Source organism: Vanacampus margaritifer, chromosome 19, assembly GCF_051991255.1.
Source record: "Vanacampus margaritifer isolate UIUO_Vmar chromosome 19, RoL_Vmar_1.0, whole genome shotgun sequence".
Lineage (NCBI taxonomy): Eukaryota > Metazoa > Chordata > Actinopteri > Syngnathiformes > Syngnathidae > Vanacampus > Vanacampus margaritifer.
The window spans coordinates 5,611,555-5,634,542 of NC_135450.1; the positions used below are offsets into that span (position 1 = coordinate 5,611,555).

Sequence of the window (22,988 nt, forward strand, 5' to 3'; positions counted from 1 at the left end):
TAATCCGTTTTTTGGGTAAGGTAAGCCGGCGTTTCATTGTCGTCGCCCTCTCATGTGCTGCCTGAGTCTGCTCACATTGATTTATAACGCAACCGATAATCAGCAGCTTGATATTTAGTCTACATTTTGCATTTTGAAAGGTAAATGTAACAAGTAGGGATGTTCAATACCACGCCCAATCGTGTGCTTCATATTCGACGGCGGGGGGACGGCACATCACAATATGATAATTGTTATAATTGTAACCATGGAAAAAAAAAGCCCATAATACTGTATATATTGTTAAAATAAATAAATAAAGTAATAGTAGTTCACAGTGCTGTGTTAGGCTTAAACAGGCAAAAAGTCATGTTTTTTTTAGGGAGACGTTGAAAAATATGGTATGACTGATTCATGGGAGTGATATTCACCGCAATGGCCGAAACATGCCTAATTAAAATTAAACTCCACTAATAAACGGACCACCAGAGCGTGCTGGAACTACACAAATGTAATACAATCTTACCTTTCAAACAGATTTTCTAATTTTAATATTGTGACGTGACATGACGATATTGTGGCAATTTTAATTTGCTGTCATTGATACATGATAACATCCCTAGTCATTTCTGAAGAATAACACCTCGAAAACCTTCCTTCCTTCCTTTCAAAGCTAATTGTTCATTTTGTGTGAGGGCAGTAAGCAAAAAGCAGTCAGTATACCGTAGCGACCAAAATCATATGACAGCAAATCCAGTATGGAGGTTCCTGATCATTAAGGTTTTTGTAAGTCACTGATAACATTTTGAACTGAATCATTAAATCAACAGCCAGGAAGTGCGATGATGACAGAATGGGAGGAATGAACCTATGGGATCTAGACAGTGGCCTAGTGGAGAGAACATACATAAGCACAGAGGGAACAATTAAATTCCACACCAAAAAGCCTGAGTGGAGTTTCCAACACATGACCCTCTTTCTGTAAAGCAGCTGTGCCTATTGTCGCTGTCCTGTAGGCTTTCTGACTACTCTTGGTACAGACATTAGAGCAAACAACAGTATACAGAAATTCATTGCATGTTGGACAGACATAATCCTGATTTATGGAGATGTCTGAAACTGGCAAGGCATTGTAGACATAATACGACCTAACAGGCAAACTTGTAGATTGTGGAATACTCAGGCGGCAATGGCTACTCTAATTTTTATTTTCTTCTATTTCTGTCTTACCCTCTGCCTTTGTTCAGCACTGCCGGGTGCAGCTCACTAAAGCTGACAGTTTTTGCAATGAATACTTAAAGAGAATCCTCTCTTCGTAGCGCAAGATGGATGAAGTCTGCAGAAAATGCTTAAAATTCTGTGCCTAAGCCACAGGCGTAGAACCAGATTCAGGGCCTCCATACATAAACCTACTGAAGGGCCCCTTAGCCCGTCATAGCCCCATGTCCCCCCCAAAACACGCTGTATTATATCCTGAAGTTGTGTTCCTTTAGTGCGAATTGCGTTGTTTTAAGTTTCATCTAACAGACGTTGACGTCATGCGTCCCAAAATGGGCGTTAGCGCAGACATTTTGCCAGCATAAAAAACTAATCTGCCACTTTGAGTAAATGGCAAACGCCACAATTTAACAGTAGTCAGGTTTCCATCCAATTGTTTTGAATTTTTTAATCAAATTTACTGAAAATGCGCAAAACTGACATGCGACTTATGCCCATTTCCATCTGGTCTCCTTTTGCAAATATTGAGAGGGGACTCCGCCGCTGTAGGTGGCGGTATACACCATAGAGATTTGATCCACCAGTAATTTAAAAGAAGAAGAAGACCTGCAAGCGATTGTGCCGTACGATGACGTCGTATGAGTTTTCGTTTGTAATTCTTGATCAAACCTAGCATTTCTTTGCTGTTTTCCATCTAAAATAGCATTAATATTCGCTTCTTTAATTAATTCTAAAAAGATTTCTGTTTCGTTATCCCCCAAAACATACCTTACTTTATCGTCCGCCATTGCTTTGTGACTACGAACGTACGTGTGACGTAATATCCGGTCAAAACGTGCAACGTCTATTCGGTCTTGTTATTCGCAAAACCTGTTTCCATAATCAAAATTCGCAATTCCCTTTTCTCGATACGCCTTAAACTCCACCCCCTGTAAGCGTAAAAACCTTTTTGAGAATTTTGGGCGCTTTTTTTTTTTTTAATTTCTTACATTTCCATTCAGTTTTATTTTTGCATTTCTTAAAAATAAAAATGGGTGGATGGAAACCCAACTAGTGATTGACAGCGTTTGTGGACCAGCTGCCACAACGAGAAGATGCAAAAAAAAAAGGATTGAGCATTCTCCAGGCTACCAAAAGAGGAACCAATGAGTAGCCAGTGGATCACAGCAGCCCTAAACAGGGTGAACAATAAGACAGAGGATTTGGGATCGATCCTCCTCATTGCTTGTGTAGCGATCAATTCATATCAGGTGAGTCAATTACTGAATCAGTCGTGTAGCTGTAGCTTTATTGTATAGTCATTAAATGAAGATGAAAGACGTGATTCGGCATTTTGTACATGGTGGCCGAATCAGCAGATGCTAACAGCTAGCATCTGCTAACAAAATGTGGGGGAAATAAAAGTTTTGTTCATTTGTGCTGCTACGGTTTAATAGATATTTCACAGTTGAATTTAATAACTGACTATAAAGGCTTTTTACTGCATTAATGAAACTGACGTCGGCCGAATTAGCAGATGCTAAGTTGCTAACGTACCTAAATTGCGAAGGTTCCTGTAAGATAAATGGGCTAGGCCCTTTAAAACTAATGGCATGAGTGAGTACCCTGCTTATGTCATTACCTGGATTTTTAAATTATCATCAGCATCAATATTATCGACAACTAAGCAACATCTCGAGATGAGTAGGATATTGGTTACAAATGGCAGTTAATAACAACCTATTTAGACTCCACCTAAGAGTGCTATTGATTTTGGAGAGCTTGGATTTATTAACAGGTTAAAAGAAGTGTATTAAAACCAGACCTCTTAAATCTCACACATTGCCTATGAGGCCATGTCCACAGAATGTATAAACAAGAAAGGAGACATTTTGTGTGGACTGACAATGAGGTAGAACCACTGCTTTGAAAATAAGCCCCAGATCACGACCAAGGTAAAGAATACGACGGTGTATTAGACCACGTATGAATATAGATTTTTTTAGAGGGCGGGGGCAATATTCCGAGATAAAAACTCACAAATTTGCCACTTTAACTCAAAAAGTTAATCAACTGTTGCCAATACCTTTCGGTTGGGTTTCCAAAATAAGGAGATAGTAATCGCTTTAGCAGAGATTAATCATATTATGTTAAGCATTCACACTTTATAGCGTTGGGTACGTCCAGTGACAAAGACGCCTCACTTTGCGAAGGTCCACACCGTACGATCAAACATTTAAGTTAATTTGGTAAAATGTATATATATATATATATTTATATACAGAATAATTATTTACACGTTCATACATTTTTTTATTTTTTTGGTCCAAGTATCTAAGTTGATGTGTCGAATCTGCTGCTCTCCGTCATTCACTAGCATTTACCTAAAGTATGCTAGCATCTGATCGGTTAGTGTTAGTCAGCTGATAGGGAATCGGGAGGTGTTCGCTGCCGTGTATGACGAGTATAAAGTTTAAATTAAGAATGAATCCGTCTCCATCCTGCCTTTTTATTTTATAAACAGCGTCCCATAAACAAATAAACAAATCCTCACATGATTAGACTATAGCTACACTACGTGTATTTCTCGTAAGTTCGTAAGAGTCTTTTTCTCGCAAATCTGCCACTTTATGAACTCGCCACGGATTATTGCCCCCGCCCTCAAAATAATATAATTTTAAAAATATATAAATATATATATAATAATAAAATCTATTCATGGATCCTAATACGTCGTCGTAAAAGAACACCTGGCACAAAGAGCCACCATTTTTAATGGACTTGAGAACCGCTTGCGCTGTGGCAGCCATGTTTGATGCTACTGAGATTGTGGATAAACAATTTTAGTCCCCCCCCCCCACACACACACAACTTCAACGCTCTTGGCTAATCTTTTCTTCTTTCTTTTACAGTAAGCAAATGCAGGTGCTGACTGAAGACATTTAACATTTTCTATGCATATTTTTACTGTTTATGAATTTACTTATAGTATATAGATGCCATTTAACTGATAATGTTTGTGTGAAATATATTGGACATATAACTGTAGTGTAAGGAATAACACTTTTCACTCCCTTCCAGCTGGTGAGACAGGAATGCACATGGGAGGCATGCATGTTCTCAAGTTGATAACACTGTGGGTCTTAGGGAGTCTAGGTCGCAGGGTCGTACCTGTCTAGTCATATATTTCCGGCTCTGGACGAAACTGGAGTAAACATGTCAATGAATCACTTGTCTGTTTATTATAATTGCTAACCCTTTGTCCAGCCTCAGAGGAGGAGTATGCTTTTTTCCTCTATAAAGCGACTGTGTGTTTTTCATATGGACACACTCGAGGCTTAACATCACCTTTGAATGTAAGCATGTCTTGTGTCTTTTAGGAGCTCCTAAAATAAATCTTTTGCAAAAGAAGCTTCTTCATCAGATCTCATTTTTCAATTATTTTTGAACACGCAAAGATTACACTTAATATAGTAATCAACTAATACCTTCAATTGGTGACCCTCGACGGCGACAAATTGGGACGTTTTTGCAACAGCTGTGATGATCTTGGACAACTGAATTTCTAAATGCGCAAATATTAACAAGGTGAGTGGACAAATTATCCACGTAGAGAAATTCTGTTTGTTTGGGATTACTCAGAGCTGCATTACGTCCGTACCAAATTGTATTTGAGATCTGTGAACAAGTTAGGGGGGTTTTAGAGTCGTATTGGTTACGGAGGGACGCGAAAGTCCTCGATTATGACAATTACTACGACATTGAACCATGCATGGGTTGGCCCGTTGAATACGGAAGTGACGTCAAGTGGGAGCGCTCCGCCGTTCGGAAACGGCATATGAGATTGGTTCCGCGGTGGAATAGGCTGTCTTGTTTTTATTTTTATTTTGGTATGAATAAGCCCTCCGAATAATTTTTCGGAGTGAGCGGAGAGGATAAGCCGCCCGTGTGGTATTATTACACGGTGTGTGTGCTGTGGGTTATTAAAAACCGTGGGACATAATTCCGCGGGGTGTGTGTGTTGTGTCAAATTAAGCCGCTCGTGTGATATTCACATTGGAAGCGAGAGCTATGAATTAAGCCGCTCGTGTGATGTCATTCACATTGGAAGCGAGAGCTGTGAAGAAGCCGCCCGCGAAGATCCGGATAAGTATTTATTAAGTCGCGCAAAAAGATATTTGATTTCTGTTTCGTTTTTCCTTTTTCTTTTATTTTTCTAAAAAAAAATATATATATATAATAATTTTTTGGGGGGATTAATGAGAATAGTTTTGATCTGTTGTATTGTAGTATCATAAGTGAGACGTCACTGACTTTATAAATATTATAAACGACTAAATTACTACATATAATGGACGACATTTTTGACCGAGACTCAGGGTGGTTTGATTTGCGTAAACTTCCGGTCCATACTCAAAGCTTGTCGCTAAGCGAACAAGTCACGGCCGCAACACTCGTCATGGCTGAAGCGCTGCCACCACGGCGACGGCGTAAGATGAAAAATCTTTTAAATGAATGGATGCGGACTAATTGTGATAAAGGTTGGTTCCCACCGTTAAAATCTGAGACATGTCTGATTGCATTAATGAAGTCTGTAGAAGTTGCTTGTGTAAAACAGCGCCAAATGCTGATTGACTCCGTGAAAGACACATCTATATTTTCTTTAAATGGAAAAAAGTGAGACGACAATGTCAGGTCGTGGACCAAATGTTGGTTAACGCTAGAATGCTTGCGTTGGGTAGCTCTGTGAAAGTTGCTCGTAAAGCTGTGTTGAGCGAGTCCGCTAGCCACGGCTCGGCTAACGACAACGTGTTAGATGAACGCATGGCGAATGCTAGGCTAAAATCTCCGCCAATTTAAAATTGTTGGAAATGAGACATGACCCGGAAAATAGATTAAATAAGGCAAAACATTTTTGGATTGGAATTGGCTCGCCATGCGGAGATTGCACAGTCTATTGGTTCTAGATGGCGTACTAATCTGGAGCATGTGTGACTTGTGTGATTAGGAGAGAATGTTTTTTTTTGTTATAAAATGACTAGGGTCAATTGTGTGATTATAATGGGAATTTTTCTAGTTGGTATGTGTGTGCGTATGTGCCCCAAAAGTTTGAAATAGTTGAGAGAATTGTTGAGTAATCGAATGAGACCTAGATAAGGAAAGTGGGGGCTATCCGGGTGGTTTGGAAGTTAACTGAATCTCTAATTGGGAATAAGAAATGTGTGGATTGTGTGATTTTTTTTCCTTGTTTGTGTGCCTGCAGGGAGTTTGTGACTGTTTGTGTGACTCTGACAATGGGAAAGGTGTGTTGTGTGATGTTCTAGCGAGATTTTAGAAATCAAAATGGCCGTTTGGTCTGTTTCTCCTCACTGCCTTTGTGGAGATGAGGAAAGTGCAGAAGTTAAGTGAATGGAAGTGTAAGTTTGTTTGAGACAGTGATTTTTAAGTGTAGGAAAGAAAGAAAAGATGGGTGGAAAGTAATTTTTTCCCTCCAAAATTCTTTGTCCTCAAAAAAGGGTGAAAAAGAATGGTAAGCAGGAAATCTGCATATTTTGAAAGTAGGGGAGAATTCTGCCTTTGTCTGTGACAATTTTTAAAGCTCTTCCCCCCACGCTTGATTAGGGACTAAAGGTCTGTGAGGATGGGGGCCGTGAGCTGCTGTTTTAAGAAGGTGGTGATTTGTACTGTTGTCTGTTAAAATTAAATTAAACTAAAGAAAAATGAAAGGGGGTGTGATAAGTTTAGTCCTCTCTCCCATTGTCTCCATTTTGGAGACTTGTAGTCTGTTGTGTGTGTGAATAGCAGGGGTCGTCTAAGGCAAAATCAAATTGTTCCTGTTGTGTGGATGGATATTTCATTTGTTTTTCTTTAAAATCTTTAACTGTATGTTTGGTGTTGTTTTTGAGTAGAAAAGACTGGTGTGATAATGGCGTTTGTTTTTCGTATAGGAATGTAGAAAAAAAAATAGGTTTTGAATGTGATTTTCCCTTCCCCTTTTTTCTGCTCCTTCCCTGTGTCTTGGAAGAGAGGAGGGGGATTTGTGTGGAAAATAGGAGTCAGAGGGCAATGTGTTCTGTAATGGGAGTTTTTTTTCTTTTTTCTAGGTAAGAGAAGAATGCGGAAAGATAAAGAGGTCTAGATGATAACTACAGGCCACTATCCATATTATTATTATTATTATTATTTTTAAATCTGGTCTGTGTTTTTATAGTTGAATAAGTAATAAAACCAAATTTTAATTGAAATAGACTTTTCATTTTTGATTTTATATTTCCCCTGCATCTCTGATAACTCATTCGTAGGTGTGAAAATGATTTAACCTTTGTCCTTATCTGAGTCCCATTCTAGAAGTCTGAGAAATCCTGGAATTTGAGACTTCCCTCCATGTGGAGGCATAATTTAAGGTAACATGTAATGAAGAAGGAGTCTATGGTAGACATATGCGTAAATATAGTAATACTACTTGCTATAATGTAGAACATATTTAGATGAAACTACAAAATACATATTTTTTGAGAAAATTATTATTTTTTTTAATTATAACAAGCATATAAATCTCTTGCTATGATCTCATCTCCCTCTGTCTGTTCCGAGTGTATAAATGTTTCAGGCAGGTTCAATCTTTGACGAGAGGTGTTGTTCTTGGGTGTCTCCAACGTGCTGGAATAACCTGGCTGTTGGGCACAGAGTGGACGGCGAACTGAACAATGGTCACTTTCGGGGGGGGAAGTGATCACACGGACTGCGAAAAGGATGGTATACTGCAAATCCGCTCGCCATGAGACTGTTCAATGACTCTTATGAATTATCTGAGCAAAATGTCCATCAACTCTTTGAGCAGACATCTCAAACTCTCATCACAGCCGTCCTGATGAAACTGTCAGCGGTCTCCAGTGACAGCTAAGGCCTGCTTTGAACTTTGCCCTGCATAAACTGCTATCAACAAGGACAGAAAGGAATATGAACTCCAGTGTGGACTCAAAGTTCGAGTCATCTGAGATCGGCCTTTGAGTCATATTTTGGTCTGTTTTGAGTACAGTTTGCACTCTGTACTGTGTCGGTAAAGGAGATGTGATCTATAGCAACGCAGTTTCGGAAGTTGAGAACGGCTTATGTGAATTAGGGTAGTATAAAATTTATTCTAATCTTTAATACTATATTTTCCGTTGTTTGATGCTTGTTGAATTTGGTCTTCTAATTTTTTGCCCATTTTCCTTTTAAATTTTAGCTTCTGGATTGGACTCAGATATGGAACACTTACGGCGAATTTGCTGGTTAAATTTTTAATTTTGATTAAGCTCAACAGCACTGATCTTTGGATTCCACGGGGAATGCACAAAGGCAAAGTTCCCTGCTGTGTTTTTACAAGCCCCCACTACTCTGTAGAAGAGGTGAGGTTAGTTGGCATTTTAAGAATACTTTTTGGTTGGTTTAAAGTAGGGGTTTTGTTTTTCTGATTATAACTCGTTTCTTTTACTAGTTGAGATGGCAGATATTTGGAAGATTTGTGACCTGCAATAGATTAATGGGGTTGTTTAAAAAAAAATAATAATAATAATAATTCTTCTCTTCCTGACCCTAAAAGTCCTCCGCTGTAGTATCTTAATTTACATCTGCTTGAGTTGTTTTTTCCACTTTAAGTTACCTGAACAGGATTCAAATTTATATTACAAACTCTTGCCTCAAAGGTTTTTTTTTATGGCTCATGGCTAGCTCAGCTGGAGATCTTTTTATAGTTCTGGTGTTGGCCAAATTGTCACAATTTGGTTGTTTTTAATCTACAGGACACAAGGTGTCTGTTTTTCCTCTTTGAAGCAGCAATTTGGAAGCGGCTGCAGTTTTCACATTCAGGTCTGAAATGATCAAAATTGATCTTTATCAGATGGGGGAATGATTGGTCTGTCTGAGTTTGTTGAAAAGGAAGTCTGATGTGAGAATGATTGGTCTGTCTGATGTGAGAATGACTGGTCTGTCGGTGTATCAAAAGGAAGTCTGATGTGAGAATGAAGTTTGGTGTGAGGAATTTACAGGCAAAGAATGGAGCGGAGAATTGGAGGATTTGACTTGGAGGGAAGTAAGTTCTACAAAGATGACAAAAGACAACCAGAATAGCGGAAAATAAGGTAAGTATATTCAATTTCAGAAACAATTGAAAAGTATAATTTCTAGAGCCCATGGAATTTGCCATTTAGGTGTGGAAGGAACATTGGGACACCTGGTGGACATTATTTTATGAGACAAGTTGTAAAAATGAACTGTAGGACTGCAGTGTTTATTAAAAGGTATAAATATATATAAATCTCTTCTCAGACTGTTTATGGCCCGGCCGGACATGAGCAGTTTTGGGTTAAGATGATGTTGTTTTTAAATGATTTACACTGCTATAATAAAAAACAGCGTAAAAAATACAGAAATTTGATGTATGATAAAAGTACATTTATGCTAAATCTACAACAGTAAATATCATGGTAAAATATTTGATTAATCATTATCTACTATTATAAGGGCTTCTTAGGAATATTGGATTAGACGAACCCATTTGAAAAAACAAAAACTTCATAAGATATAAAAAGGTTGGACTCCTTTTGAGGGTCATAAAAACAGGCTGTTTCCCGCCCCTAATGTTCCGCTGGGAAGTCACTCGTTGAGAGGCCCCCGGTAATTAAAGAGATAGTGTCTACATTCTCTAAGCTAACAGATAACTAACCAGAAGTTCCTTCAAAAATAAATGATTGTGAGTATGTGTGGGCCCAAGACCTTTATTGAGGGTGATTCCTGTTAAAATAGAGGATAAATGTGTAATGGAACTAATGAATAAAACTGTCCCCAATGATAAATGCTCTAAATGGGATAAAGTTTATCCACTGGTTGATTGGCAAGATACTAAACCTATTTTTTCAAATAAAGTGGCGGATGGTGGTTTTTCATGTATTAAAATGTCAGGTACTGGGAAACAATTGGGAAGACTGAACCACACCACTCACTGCATTTCAGCAACAGATGTGGGTCGTAAATTCCAGCCTCAGTCCAGAGCTGACATTTGGTGGTGGTGTGGGGACAGCCGAATATTTGATAAGTTACCTCTGAATATGAAGGGATATTGTGCTCTCATCACCCTCCTTCTGCCAGTAGATATTTTCCCTACATCGGTTGATAACCTTCTGCAAATTGTTAATACTTGGCAACCAAATTTTTCTCATTCTTTTCAGAGGGCCAAAAGATCCACTTGGCAGGATCAAAATGTTCCCACATACATAGATGCGATTGGAGTGCCACGCGGGGTCCCAGATGAGTATAAGATTGCGGACCAGGTGGCTTCAGGTTTTGAATCTTTGATTTGCTGGTGGTGTACCATTAACAAAAATGTAGATAGGATTAATTATGTACATTACAATGTTCAAAGACTAGGAAATTGGACTCAATCAGGTTTCGAAGCAGTACACGGCCAGTTGTCAGCTACATCTTTAATGGCTTTTCAGAATCGTATAGCCCTTGATATGTTACTTGCAGAAAGGGGTGGTGTTTGTTCAATGTTCGCAGAACAATGTTGTACTTTTATTCCTAATAACACTGCACCGGATGGAAGTTTAACCAATGCCATTGAGGGACTCCGAACACTTAAAAAAAAAATGAAAGAGCAGTCCGGTATCGATACGTCAATTTGGATAACTGGATGGATGCTTTTGGAAGATATAAAAATTTGGTTTCAGCTTTTTTGACAACTTGCGGTTGTTGCTGTATTCCTTGTTTAAGATCGTTGTGCACGCGGCTTATTGCCACAGCCATTGAAAAGCAAGATGTACAAAACAAGTCGTCTTATATGATGGTTGAATCTGTAACTTCTAAAGCTATGACCGCGGTGGCGACTTCAGATGAAGATCCGGCTGGAATTTTTCTCTAGACTATTTCTAAGGGATTTAATGTCTTATTTTGAACAAATATAGTTTGTTCATTGAGGGACTGAAGACATTTAACATTTTCTATGCATATTTTTACTGTTTATGAATTTACTTATAGTATATAGATGCCATTTAACTGATAATGTTTGTGTGAAATATATTGGACATATAACTGTAGTGTAAGGAATAACACTTTTCACTCCCTTCCAGCTGGTGAGACAGGAATGCACATGGGAGGCATGCATGTTCTCAAGTTGATAACACTGTGGGTCTTAGGGAGTCTAGGTCGCAGGGTCGTACCTGTCTAGTCATATATTTCCGGCTCTGGACGAAACTGGAGTAAACATGTCAATGAATCACTTGTCTGTTTATTATAATTGCTAACCCTTTGTCCAGCCTCAGAGGAGGAGTATGCTTTTTTCCTCTATAAAGCGACTGTGTGTTTTTCATATGGACACACTCGAGGCTTAACATCACCTTTGAATGTAAGCATGTCTTGTGTCTTTTAGGAGCTCCTAAAATAAATCTTTTGCAAAAGAAGCTTCTTCATCAGATCTCATTTTTCAATTATTTTTGAACACGCAAAGATTACACTTAATATAGTAATCAACTAATACCTTCATGACAAAAAAATGTTGTGTTCATTTCCCTAAAGACGAGCCTTCTCCTTCGGGAAAGTCAAGTCTCCCGTGGGATTGGATGGATCGACAAGCAATCAGCTGGCTCAGTTGTGCTAATTTAGCCCGTCGTAGTTACTAAACTGTGCTGCAGTTAATACTAGCCCTTTGATGACTGAGTGCCTGTTAAAGTGTTTCAGTCTGGTTCTAGCCTTAATCTGTCTGTCACCTGTGATATTGTGTCAGTCAAGGGAGTCATTAGTGGACAGAAATATATATATCACACACTTTCATCCGTCTGACGTGAACCCTGAGAGAAACATCACTTGGAAACAATACATCAAGTGATCAGACCACAAGCTATAAAACTTTGCCCCACCCCTCGCACTTGACGTCTGAATTATTCCGCTTGCCCACAGTGAGAGCCCACCATCCAAAATGAACATCACAGGAGCAGGCAGATTGGATGCAGCATGAGTGGAGGAATTAGCAATTCACAGCACCCCCCCCCCCCCTCGAGTCATGTCTGCTTCTGGATACAAGAGTGGCTGAAAATGCTTCTGTCAAAATGCATGTTCGTTTCCTTGTCATACTGTGCCCTGACTGCTTCTTAGAGCCCATCGCAGCCGCACAAGCATTAAGTTGAGGTTCAGAGAAGGCTTGACATACAGCAGCAAAAATTTAGCAATTCTTCTACTTGACATACACAAAATTCAGAAAACAGCCATTTTAAAGATAGCTAAATGCTAAATAGACATTAGCCCAATATGTTCACATTTTGACACTTTTGGAATGAACCCACTCCAATATTTTGCTGATCAGTGCATTCAGAGGAGAATAGAATATTGGTCAAATATTTTTCGAAACGGGTGATGGTTAGCTCACTGCCTTGGGCACCCGCACCACGTGTAGAGGCTCGTTCTTGGAGCAGTTCCTAGGCTGTGTGGTCCTTTCCTGCAGGTCATCAGTATCAGTTATCAGTCAGTTATCAGCTAGAAAGCCCCCGATATATATATATATATACTTTTAGAAACGATTATTCCATTGACTAAACTGATTCAATACAATTAAATTTTGCATTATAGTGTATTATATTTCACCCCAACCCAGCCCCCCCGATTATTGTTTATTATACCAGTGATTGGTCTTTTGTACTTCGTATTCCTATACAGTAGTGATAAAAAAAAAGGGGGGTTGATGTTGTACTATGTTACCGGATCAGTCAGTTTTCCAAAGTAAAAACAGATGTTTGCAAATGTCCTATTTTGATCTTTTTTTCTAGGGCTGGGTATTGATTCTAATTTCCTCAAATCAATAAAATTTCAATTCACAAGAGTTCTGTTTTTTTTTATTCGATTTGATTCACTTCAAACCGATATTGACTAATTATGGAACATCAAGTCTTATTAAATATCATGGTAAAAATAATCCACAAAGATTCAGCTGGCAACGGGCAGTAGGCGGGGTACACCCTGAACTGGTTGCCAGCCAATCGCAGTCATTTTAATTCAATAATTGTAAATAAAAATTAAAAAGATTCGGAATTGTCTTAAAGTGCAATAAGTCAGGTCTTTCATAAATGTAATAAAATACTTTTAAACTTATGTGAACAGTAAATGTCAAGAAAACACTAAAATAAAAAAATAAAATAAAAACTCCGCCTTTAAAATATTTCTTATATATTTATGGGCAAAAAATATTAAAATAATTGATTCATGGTTTTATAAATCAATATCATGCTCAAAAAGAAAATCGTTTCAATATCGATTATTCGATTTTTTTTAAACCCCGCCCTGCTTTTTTCATGGACTACAGAAATCTCTGAACAATTACTGTTGATATGCTGAAATCATAGGATTTGGACCGTTTTAAATATAATTTCTACCCATATGAAGGAGGCATACTTGAAAATAAATACAGTATTGGCACAATTTAATGTTAAATATCAACTTGTCCTCATTCATTTTCAATGAGATTGACACAGAACTTTTTCGAAGTGCCACTTTCCATGCCCACTTCCATACATACAACATACAAAACTCTCTGATACTGCTCAGTGGTGCATTTGGTAAAGTGCATTTTCCATTAAGCAGAAGGTCGCGGGTTTGAATCCCACCTCCAACTGACTATCATATCAGGAAATGGATTATAAATGTACAGAAATTATTAAATGCATGTTGGCTTTCCTCATCAGATGACTCTTTTCAAAATAAATACGCCATTAGCCATGACTTTAGCTTGACGTTAGCTCAGTGCTTAGAGCAATTGCCTCCCACCACGGAGAACCTTGGCTCAAACACCGCTTAGTAGACATTTTAGTACATTCAATGGTTTGATACCAACTGACTATCATATCAGAAATGGATTATACATTCTTTGAAATCATTTAATCCGACCTCAGATTGCAGTTCGAGTTTTCTTTTTATTCATTTGTCAGTTAACTACAATTAAAAATGTGTAATTTTCCACATAATTGATCTTTTGATTTCCTTCATAAGCGTTCAGTTTAGCATTTAGCTATTAGCATTCAGCTTCCAACATTCCCACGCAATTTCTGCAGACATTGCACTTATGCTCAGTGCTACCATGGCGACCAATCTGGTGCTTTTGTTCTGAAAAATTGATGAAGCATCACCATGGCTTTGAAAGGTTTACCATACATATTTTAACTCTATGTGAACGAACACATCTACCTGAACGCCTTCCAAACACACGACGTCAGATGAAAGCATTACATCACAGAACCCAAAAAGCAGATATGTGTTGATTTGACGTTAAAAGCTTGTCAAGAGTATCTTTGTCAGTGTTTTAACAGCTGCTGTAGCTGCAGCTTTTGCAGACATCAAAATCCTCTCTGCGCTTTTTCACTTTCAATGCTTTTCTCTCCTCTAAACCACAGAGGTTTGCTTCAATCAGACAATGAAGGAGAAGTCCAGACCTGGAGGGATTTAGTCTACAGAATCACACTGTACTGGGCTGCTTGCCCTGATAATTCTTTTTCCACCCATACACCTCTTTACTCTGAATGTAACTCCCGCTAATCCCCAAATACATTTAATCAAGAAGGAAGCCTGCATTATTCCGAGACAAGCGATAAGATCAAAATCCATGGATAGTCAGGGTAGCATGTTTTTTTTGTGGATGATTCACATGCTGTAAAAACTCAAAGACACACTCCTTCTAAAGCTCACACAGCTGCGTGGTTTGATAAAATACTTGGCAGAACCCTGAATCTGACCTTTCCATCTCAACTTAACAAAGCAGTTATATGAACAACCTGCCACTCGTCACTAGGCAACTGATGAGATGTCTGTCCAATGGCCATTGAGTTTCACACCAACATAGAGGGGCAGGAAGGTGTGTGTATGTGTGAGTTTGGGTTATTGTGAGCCTGCTGGGAAGAAAGGCACTTCAAGCTGGACCTTGCATGTGTCTGCATAAGCTTGTTTATATTGTTGCCTTAATATACACTCTGAATGGACAAGGACTTTTTACATTTAATTTTTTTCTTTTATTTCCAGGAATCATTTGAGAATTTCAACAAAATCTTTTTGTCCAATTCAGGGCTGTTTCAAGTTTTTTGATCATCAAAATGGTTGATGTTATTGTAAGTCCAGGAGAGATCCGGCTTGTTTCAGATGCCCCTTACATAGGGTGACCAATTTCAAAATTAAAATCCGGGACGATACAATTTCGCTGAAAATCAAATATACTATAAATTCTCACAAGGAACTATTTATAACTAATTCAATTGCCAGGCAATCTGGTAATGGTGACTGTGGTACTGCTTTAGCTAATGCTAAATGTGATCTTGGTTGGCAGTTTAACAGCACTAAACAAGTCAATGAACCAATCGTCATCCCCAAATTTTTCTTGGCAGCTATTGGAAGCTGGCTGTGCCGTTTTACGCCGGTCCAGCATTGGGTCTGACAGGCGACTGCGGCTTTAGGCTAGTAGGACTACATTACCCATGATTCTTAGACATGGAAGCAGGGAGCGGTTCTTTATTTTTTATTATTTTTTTTTCTGGAGAGCTCAGTATTGTTCATTCGGTAATTTTACCGATTTGACATGTCATCATCATTGCTCTCTCTTTTTTATTTTTTTTTTTATAATTTTTTATTTTGTATGTGGGTGAGTATGTGTATGTGTGTGTGTGTGTGCGTGCATGCGTGTGAGTGTGTTTGTATTCATTAGTTCACCTAAAACCTATTAAAAAATCTCATACCGTTCACCTAAACCGAACACTTCCAGCCAGAGTCCTGAGGCCGTCAGGAGACCCGAGGAAGGACCAAAGAAAAGAAAGGAAAGAAAACTGAGGAGGAATTGAGGTCTCCCTGATTTGTTGGAATTTAGATGTCTCTGGGGTTGGTGAAGGACTCTGGTTGGTGGCCTGGTGGGTGGTGTCTGGTGGTTGCTGGATTTCACTTTCCTTTCTTTTCTTTGGTCCTTCCCACGGGTCTAATGACAGCCTCATGGCTCTGGCTGGAATCGTTCGGTTTAGGTGAACGGTATGGGATTTTTTAATAGGTTTTAGGTGAACTAATGAATACACACACACTCACGCACGCACGCACACACGCACATACACATACTCACCCACATACAAAAAAAAAAAAAAAAGGAGAGCAATGATGATGACATGTCAAATCGGTAAAATTACCAAATGAACAATACTGAGCTCTCCAGAAAAAAAAAAGAAAAAGAAAAGAAAAAAGTGATGCAATGCAGGAGAAGACACACCTCTTAGCGATTACACATAGTGAGATTAGTCGTATGAATCTCTATTGACAACTATGTGATTGACATACACATGGCCCAAACAGGATGCCGGGATTGGACTTGCGTAAAAGCGTGACAAAACAATGGACTGGCGAAATCTGCCGAAGACTCGGGACACAAGGCTCAAATTGCAACTGTCCCTGTTAAAATGCGACATCTGACATCATTAATGATGATTTTCTGTTTTAAAATGAAAGTTAGGCCACGTTCCGCTCCTACGCTGGCGATGCAACCCGAATTTTGACTTAAGTCGGAATTAACCTTTAAAGTCGATATTTACAACAAAATACTGTACCGTAATTTTTAAAAACATATTAGCGATACCCAGAAGATATGATATTATTATTATTATATTTTGTGTTTCCGCACAGACATTCATCGCTGACGGACGGCAGAGCGTAGCTAATTCAAAATTAAACACGGAAATGTGACGCGCCTGATGGCGAGCCGACCTGCTCGATGAACATCCGTTGCTGGAGATGACAACAACACAACTTTAAATAACTTTAAAATGGTGTGTTTACTGTAAGACATTAACGAAAAAAAAGGCAAAACGACGAGGACTCCCTGTATTTCTTTATATCTTTAAATGTTTTATATTTATGTGCCTGTATTTAATAAGAAGACACACACCTTGTAATCTTTTTCTCAAACATCTCCAGACAGGTCTACAAAAAGAGAATGAGGTTGCAGCAGTTTTTCTCCTCTTGTGCCGCAACATAAAGACACGACACAAAATGCGAGTGATGAACTGCGCTTGACTCTGCTAGCCATGAGTGTGACATGTCCTGCTAAAAAAATCATTTGTCTTGAAGGGCTGAAGCGCACCAACCTGAAGGTGCGTGGCAATGAATCCGCTCCAAGTTGGCTGTATTTTGCAGCCATTCGGAAAACATCAGTACTGCTCTTATTTGGAGCGGTAGTACGGGTAATTGTAAATTCTTACATGGAGATTGCTCAAAAGATGTTTGTACACAAGGGGCTGGCTGCACAACCTCACAGGTTTAATGGATTGCTATTTTATTTGAATTCAAGAAAGAAAGCAGATTAAAAGCAGGGTACACGCACACACCAGACCAAGGAAGGAACAAAAAAAGTGTATAGATCCTGGCCAGATTCCTACTGGCAGATATATAGATAAACCGCTGGAAATATTCGAAATATGACACGTGAATCAATGATGCGGGACACCTACTGCTCTTTCTCTATTTACTTGGATTATAATTATTACATGCTCATTTAATTGCAATCATGAGATAATTCTGTTGATTTGTATGCTTATGCTTACATTGAAGTGCTGGTCATTACCATAACTATATTACATTTACAATTGTACACTTAATGGAAACAAACTGATAATCATCATGGCTGCCTCCTAACTTCTCACCATATATGGGTGAACTCAGACATCCTTTCTGACTGATGAACATGCGCCATTTTACATAGGGCTGTAGCCGTAGTCGTCGCTAATTTGGCTACTAGCATTAGCTTGCTGCATTTTTTTCTCACTTTTTACTCCAAGGGAAACTAAACCACAAATGCCCAGATGCCAAAAGAAACAAATACAAAGAAACGATAAGTTACTGCACTATACACTACTTTCCCACATACTATGGCATTTAAACACACTTAGGATACACTTAGCTTACATGTAACATATTACATATTTGCACATAAAACAATATTGCAGTCACACGAAAAAGGAGTAACTAATCTGGGCATATTAGAAATATAACATAAATCAGTGGCACACCTGGTGGCAAACCTGTTTTGTTTTTGCTTTCTTCTCCCTCCGTTCACTTGAATTATGAGACCCACTTACGCTGTACATTGTTAAGTCCCGGTGATGCTGCATGTCTGCTGCTACACAGTGTCTAGTTTGCCGGACAACATACTAATAATCTATGATTATAAATGAGAACAAATGGAATAAAACAATTTCAATGAACCAAAAAGTGGCTCTTGGATGGAAGGAAACAACAACCTGTGGGTGAAGAGTATAAATTGAGTGGATGTCGTAGTTGTACTGAGAAGCTCGTGAGACTGACCAGAGGTGAAGTATCCACTTCTAAAGGGACAGAATGGGAACCCAACATCCATCATTGTGTTTGGTATGTTTGTTTGAAGTGTCTTTTGTGTAACTCAGCCAAACATAATGGCTAGCCTGCTAGCTCATGTTAGCTCTACGGCATGTTATCCATATCTCAACAGAGCAGGTCTGTGCCATTAATCTGAGCAAGTCCATTTAAAAAAAATCAATCAGTCCCCCAATGATCACGTTAACTGTAATGTCCTAATTTCCATCATGTCTCTTATTGAATCAATTTATCTAATGTGAATTACGGCCCACCTGCCAGCTATCTTCCTTGCATGCAAGCAATTTATCTTCTATAACATCATATTTTTGACTGATGAGCCAGACTGGAACAGTAAAGAGAAAGACTAAAAATCATCATTATAGCCATTTAGTTGGTTTCTTAGTCACTCTGCATGACATTTAGTTTGTTTACTAGTTGGGCAAATAGGAGATCGCTTTCCCCACCCGGAAGTAAGTGTGATGTCATGGTGGAAAGGCCTAGACAAACATTCAACACAAACAGTTGATCTACTGTGTCTGGCAACTGTACAAGCATGATATCTTATTATGATATTTTATATCACAACCATGCGGTACGTGTTTCCGGTCAAATTGTTTTTGACCACACACATGAGGAGTCACGATTGGAAACATGGAACAGATTTAACATTTACGACTGATTTTTTATTTTTTTCCCCAAGTAGATATGGGAGGAAAAATCACTCGAATGTTGATTTCACGTGTTAGTTAGTTCAAGGTCGCAACGTTTCCTAAACATTCTCTAAATGTTTCTAAACAGTTTCAGTGGTTCTCTAAACAGTTTTAATGTTATTATTTTTCTTGAGAAACAGAAACATTAAAACGTTGGGGAAACGTTTGTGAACCTTTACGGGAACACACATTCGCTACCTTTGCCAATATTCACTAACATTTGCCCCTTGATTGTTTCACGTGGGGGAAAACAATACTCAAAATTTTAAAGAATACATATTTGAGTCAAGCTGACCAACATGTTGTCGGTCAGAATGACATGAACCTTGTTGAGTGCTCTGTAAAGCGTAATTCTTTATTCATCCTGAAAAAGTTTATCTGTATTTACTCTGTTTCAAAGGAAGAACTTTAAACCTTTTCAAGTGACTCACGTGTCTGTCAATAGTAGGGTTTCCATCCAATTGTTTAGAATTCTTTAAGCAAATTTACTGAAAATGCGCAAAATGGACATGCAACATTATGCCCGTTTCCATCTGTTCTTCTTTTGCGAATATTAAAAAAAAAAAGAAAGAAAGAAAAAGAAAGGGGACTCCGCCGCTGTAGGTGGCGGTATACACCATAGAGATGTGACCCACCAGTAATTTAAAAGAAGAAGAAAAACAGGAAGCGACTGCGCTGTGCGATGAAGTCGTATGAGTTTGCTTTTTTAATTCTTGATAAACCGTAGCGCTTTTTTGCCGTTTTCCATCTAAAATTGCATTAATATTCGCTTTTATAATTAATTCCAAAAATAATTCTCTTTCATCGTCCCTTCAAACATTCATTACTTTATCGTCCGCTACTGCTTTGTGACTACAAACATATGTGTGACGTAATATCCGGTCAAAACGTCCTACGTGTCTTGTCAGGGTTTCCAAAGCCAAAATGCACATTTTCCATTTTTCGATATGCTTAAAAATCCGCCTCTTATAAGCGTAAAAAACTTTTGGGGTGAATTTTGGGCCCTTTTTCGAAATTCTAGCGTTTCCATTCAGTTTTATTTTCGCATTTCTTGAAAATTTGAATAAAAATGGGTGGACCGCCATTGACGGATTGACAAACCTTACGTCAATATTGATGGAATGCCCACCTCTGTGTTATGCCCAATTAACATTGGCTGCGTAACGGACGCGGTGCGTTTTCCGAATGGCCGCCGCAAGGAATAGAAAGCTTTCGAGTCTGTGTGTCAATTCACACCAGCTGCAGTGCGGTGCATATGCCGTGTAAAAGGGATGCGGCGCTGCGGAAGGTTTCCGCAAGCGTTCTATTTTTTCCGGACGCCACGTGTGGATTTTCATGAAGCTGAAGAAATTACACGAGCCGGACAGGAAGTCGAGCGTCGGCATCAAGGAAGATCCGGTAAATTTCAAAATAAAACCATTTTGTGAACTAATTTTTTGGGGGAGAGGGAAGCTAGCTAACTACATGACATGAGTCGGACATTTAAGACAAAAAACGAGCTCAGATTAAATTAAACATGACAAAATAACACTATTTAAGCAGAAAACGTACTTACCCATTGTAGAAGAGCCATGGTAGAAGTCCCAGATGTCCCAGGATGCCGTAGAGAAAACGTACTGCGTAAGTTCCGCAGTCAGTGTAAATTGGGCATAAATGACTGCAAAAATGAGATGTTAGTAATGAAACGAAATACTATACAACTGTGAGTGTCTTCCAATATTATAAGATGATTCTTTAACAAATTTATCTCAGTTATCAGTTATAAATTTTACTAACCTCTCAGCTTGTACTCACCTTACTTTCTCTTTTCCCCTCTGGTGCAGATGTGGATGAATACTCAAATGTTCTCCTTGGAGATGAGCACTCTTCCCTCCTCTTGATTGCATCAGCAGTGTGATTAATCAGTGAATCGCAACTTCCTTTCTGTACTTCACCTTGTTCAATGACTTGCCGACCTACATTCCCAAAGTCAAAATATACAATCTCAGACTGGTACATTTGTGATGTTTTGCAACTACCGCAACTTAACATTTGAGAGAATTAGTGTACTTCCTGTGAGAAATGGTCCCGCCTCCAGCTTTTTTGCCTCTCATTTTGGGGGAGACGCTCTTGAAGGGCACTGGTTTACAGGAAGGGGTGACAGTCAATTTGTGGTGTAGCTGGCACAATCATCAGCCTACATAAATCATATCAGCACAACCTGGCCCCAAGGCACCCACTGAGGTGACACTTCCATGGCTCGACTCCAAAACGCTAGCTGCCAATCAGGCGAGAATGACAGATAGCAGAGAGCAGTGACTCATAACTGTCACTCAGATAACACTGCATCCGGGGACTGTTTTAACCGTGAAAACTATAGCGATTTACAAATTACATGCATAAACCTTTAATCAGACGGATGGATTATGACTGTGACAATGACAGACAATCACAATGCAATCCATGAGATTGACATTGAGTCCATACATACATAATCATTTTTTGGCAGATTTTTGTCCTGGACTTTAAATTTAAGATTAAATCCCTAAAGTCAGTAAGTAGTATGGTGAATGTTGTGAATGGGTGCTCCCGTCAATATCCGTTCAAGGTTTGCTAAACGTATGCCTAGTTTTAATGTTTTTTTTTTCTTGTTATCAAAACATTAGCGAACATCTGTTGAAAGTTTGGCGAATGACCTTGAACAAACCCTTACAAGAAGTCAACATTCGCTAGCTTTGCAAACATTTTCCCTTCCGTGGTATACGGGCTTAAACGTTAATTAAAAAATACAAACAGATACACATCATGATTTAATGAAGTTTGTATTAATTTAAATAGACAAAGTTGCCATCAAAAAGTTGTGTGCCCCCCACCATTAATACAGTAAATATTGGCCATTGTGCATTTTTGTTATAAAAGGAGTACTTGTGATCAGAAAAAAAAAAAAAAAGTACACGGGGATGTATTTTTTATTCAAAAATAATTTCTCCGCAACAGAAGGTTTTTGGGTCTTCTTCACGCTCATTATTTTACGGCTTTTGAAAATATGCGTTCACGTGGCACTGACGATGCGCAAAGATGTACAGTACATATTTGCAAGCCACTTTCCGCAAAATGTATTTGGCGCTATAAGATCAAAACAAACCCAAACTTTCGTTCACCATTAAAAATAAATCAAAACCATTAAAAACAATTAAAGGGATATCAACCTTACCTTTTAAGAAGCGATAGCGAACATCCTTCCAAGAAGATTTGCTTTCTTCACAGTAATGTTTTCCATCCTTTACTGACCCAAGGTACACAGAATGGTCTGGGGTCTGTGCTAAGTGCAGTGTGAAAATATATTTCTTTCAGACTGCTAGTCGGTACTGGAATAAGATACTTGGGCACATTGACAGGCAATTCGTTGGAACTGCGGGCCTTTGGTTTCTATCGAACCACGTTATTAGTTGTCCAGAAAATGACGAAAGTGATGGTTTGAGATCACATTACAAGGTATCATCATTATATTGTCAATCAAAGTCATTTCTAAAATTAGCCATCTATTTTGGATTGATGACTCTTTGGCAGCATTTGCACAAACAATTCCATTTATTGTTGACAATTGTAGGACTGATAAAAGTAAGTACATGTTTGTAATGACTCCTTGGAAACAAAAAGCTGCCAGTCAAAATCGGTGTGACAGGTAACACGTCTTAACCAGATTATGGTCAAACATTAGGAGTAATGTGTTTGTAGTGCACAGTC

The 22,988-nt window shown here is 38.6% G+C and overlaps 1 long non-coding RNA gene across 1 annotated transcript; it reads left to right on the forward strand.

Annotated features, from left to right (window-relative positions):
• The first annotated feature begins 4,898 nt into the window (after window positions 1-4,898).
• LOC144039179 (uncharacterized) lies at window positions 4,899-11,615 on the forward strand. Its single transcript, XR_013289380.1, has 2 exons — window positions 4,899-5,717; window positions 6,440-11,615. It is a non-coding gene; the product is annotated as an uncharacterized LOC144039179 (long non-coding RNA).
• The last annotated feature ends 11,373 nt before the right edge of the window (window positions 11,616-22,988 follow it).